Source organism: Adiantum capillus-veneris, chromosome 4 (assembly GCF_014529385.1).
Source record: "Adiantum capillus-veneris isolate H3 chromosome 4, ASM1452938v2, whole genome shotgun sequence".
NCBI classification, from domain to species: domain Eukaryota; kingdom Viridiplantae; phylum Streptophyta; class Polypodiopsida; order Polypodiales; family Pteridaceae; genus Adiantum; species Adiantum capillus-veneris.
Window position 1 is genome coordinate 50,507,052 of NC_140934.1, and position 3,338 is coordinate 50,510,389.

Consider the following 3,338-nt stretch of genomic DNA (forward strand, 5'->3'; position numbering starts at 1 on the left):
GTGCGTGCAATGGGCTTAGCTTCGAAAGACGCCTTGGTTAAGAGGATACTTTTCACAGTCTACAAATGGTGCAATCAGATATTGAAAAGAAATTTGGAAAAGAAAGCGTGGTATAATGTCCCAGTGGCAGTGATGTCACAATTGCTTAATCCGGTAAGTATACGTTATTATGTAATCTTCATTTACTCAACATGCGTATCTCAAAGGTTGGAATGCATTGTAGGACAAGTATGCTATAGCCTTGAAACAATTACAAGCTAAAAAGGATACTATGCTACCTTCTGAGTTTCAACAACGCTACAAGAAAGCTTTTTTTGAGGCAGATGGTCCGAGCAGGAGGAGGACAATGCAGGCAATCGCTATTGTCGATCCCAATCTAGGTGATGACTGGTGGAGGTAAGAAAGTATATCGTGGATCACTACTCTATGTCTAGTTTAGAACCCTGCAGACTATTGAATGGACTAACTGGCCCAAGTGGATTACTGAGGGTAGATTCTACGTTCTGGCATGTGCTGATCTTCTCCATGAGAAGAAAACTTACGTTCTTCGAGAAATGGCCTCTTTTGATGCAGTAAATGTCAAAAGTTTGGATCTTCCACAGACAGGTATTATTGTTCGTTTTTTTTGTGCAAAATAAAAAATGGCATGTTTCACTCAATGTAATTGACGTTATTCTCTCTGTCCTTTATTGCAGCTAACCATGTCTCGTTCCGTGATTGGATGCATGTGGAGGTTCTATGGAATACCATAGAGCATGAAGCTGGTTTTCTATACAACAACATGAGAAATATCACATCCAAGCTTGGTCCAAGAGAGATGCTTGATTCCTTTCTAGATGAAGCAAAGTTGACTCACAGAAATGAGGCTTTCCAATACGAGCTTGGAAAATTAAAATCTTCGGGAAGAGGTAACCCTGAACTTAAGAAAGCACTCATAGATGCCGGTCAAAGATATCTTTGCAGGTTGGAATATTGCTCTTGGCACTTCTGTCATTGGGAGAGCTCAACGTAGAACGAAGCAAATTGGTCTAACATCTTCTGATTTTGTAGGTGGTTGACCATGCATAACTTCAACGTTAGAAGCGCTCGGACTCTATCTGACGTCTTGGATATCTCAAAGAAAGAAACTATTTTCAACCCAGTGCAATTGGCACATAACTTCAACAAAACAGTTTATTTCTTGGGCCCTTGGTTTCTTGAGTATAAGGAGGGAAAATTTCCTGCCAGCGAATAACTGCAGCATAACAATGTTGTCAAGGAGAGGGAGAAACGTGCACGGAGGGCTCTCCGAGTGGAGACGCCGGAAACACGTACAAAAACCACTACAACAAGAAGATTAGACCCTTCATCTGAGAAAGTTGGCCAAGTATCATATTCTAGAGTATGTTTTGATCTTGGAACGTTACAAATGCGTCATTTTGAAACTGTGACTTTGCTAAGAGTTTTTTTGTTGCAGATCGGACTCCAAAAGACATAGGAAAGAAACCCTCCTCAAGGGAGTTAAAGAAAAGAAGTGAGTTACAAATTGACATAATCTAGTTAGAAAAGAATCCAAAAATCTTGTCTTTACGAGAACCGTTTTAATGATCTATAATATAGAGCATGATGCGGTCGGGCCAACTGAAAAAGAGCTCAAAGAATTCTCCCAGTCCTTGGAGCAATTGTTAGATCAGGAGGGAGATCAGCAGATGGTGGCGAGCGTTGATCTAGGTTTTCGTAAGACCTGTTTTGAGAATCTTAATGCTATCATTTTTTCAGGTGTATTTTGTTGACCAACTACTTTGTTTTGTTGGTTGTGTTCTTCAGTGTTCGACGAGAAGAATGTGTCTATCTCACTCTTGGATACAAGCATGGAATAAAATGAGATTGTTGACTCCATGACAGGCATTGAAGGCCATGTGAAAAAGGACGACCGTGTGTATGTCCGAGATGGGATTTGGGTGGTTGTCTTGGTGTCCACTTCATTCATGTTTTTGCCTCCTAATTTCCTTGTGCACGGTATCCTGTCGTCATCTACACAGGAATGGAATGACATGGATGCTTGTCATTTCGACAAAGTTGCACGTCTGAGTTTTTTGACAGCAGATGACAATGGCATATTTGTTATTGTTTGCATACCTAGCCAACATTGAATGGTACATGATGTTGCAATAGCCGAAAGCTGGGAGCCAGCATACACTACAGTCACAGTTTGCAAGACACCAATATCAAGGATGTTAATATGATTGTAAAATCACTGCTTCTTACTGTTCTCAAGAAAAACCAAGCCCCAATTGCTGAAGTGCTGAAACTCAATGAGGACACATGGCTAGATACAATCCAAGAGAGCGAATGGACCATGCAAGAAGATGGAACACCATTGAGAGGTACGTCCTTTTTCGTAATTGCTTTTTCAGTGTAGCTTTGTTGCTTTCTCAACTTTTCTCCTATTCTCACCAGTCCTCTCATGACAGGAGGAATGGAACGTGGACATTGCTATCTATATCAAATGTTGAGCATGTATACCAAGAAGGGAGTTGTGGTAGTGCAATATGGAGGAGACACAGGTGTTCTTGCATTGCCTTGTAGCCATATGGGACGATACTTCACGATCATGGAGAGTAGTAAAGCATTTTTGGATGAGCTTCCAAAAATTATGAAAGCACAGGCAGCGCGGCTAAGCAAAAGAAAAGCATTAGAACAATGGTTATGGGATACGGACAAACACTAGTTGACTACAATTATATTTGAGATGTACAATTTGAAAAGTTGCAATAACTAATCTAGTGGTTCACGATGGATTCGTACTGTCGATTACATTCTATTTCTTGTTTTTTTTGGACATTGTGATGCCTTTAAATGTGAAAATGTGTTTGCCATTCCAAATATTGGAAGTTTTGTATGTAAATGTTTTCCTTTCTTCTTATCACGATATTGTAATGTCAAACAATGTGATAATGTGTTGAACAAAGATAGAAAAACGCAGTGGATTCCAGAGACACTGTACAATCCTCTAATTGGCGAGAATGGAGTTGAGGAGACATGTTTAGTATCAAGGTGTTCAGACGCTCGGAACACTCCGATGTTGTTCAGAGAGGGATAGATGTAGTGCGTTTTAGAGGGAGCTTAGTGAGGCTGCGTCAGCCTATAAGAACGGAGGGTCTTAACAAATGAATTTGGATCCCGTATACCCATGGCATTAGCACACACACCTCTAATCTGGTTGCATTTGGGTCGCCTTGGATACAAGATTTGACGACAACAAAAAACGCTGCGGATTTCAGAGAAAACGCGCATTCCTCTGAGAGGGAAGCGAGGAGGGGTTTTCTTGGGGAACGAGAAACATGGATTGCATGTTT

The 3,338-nt window shown here is 40.8% G+C and overlaps 1 pseudogene; it reads left to right on the forward strand.

The window, feature by feature from the left end:
* The first annotated feature begins 423 nt into the window (after window positions 1-423).
* Window positions 424-2,710, forward strand: LOC147459143 (uncharacterized; annotated as a pseudogene).
* Window positions 2,711-3,338: the final 628 nt, after the last annotated feature.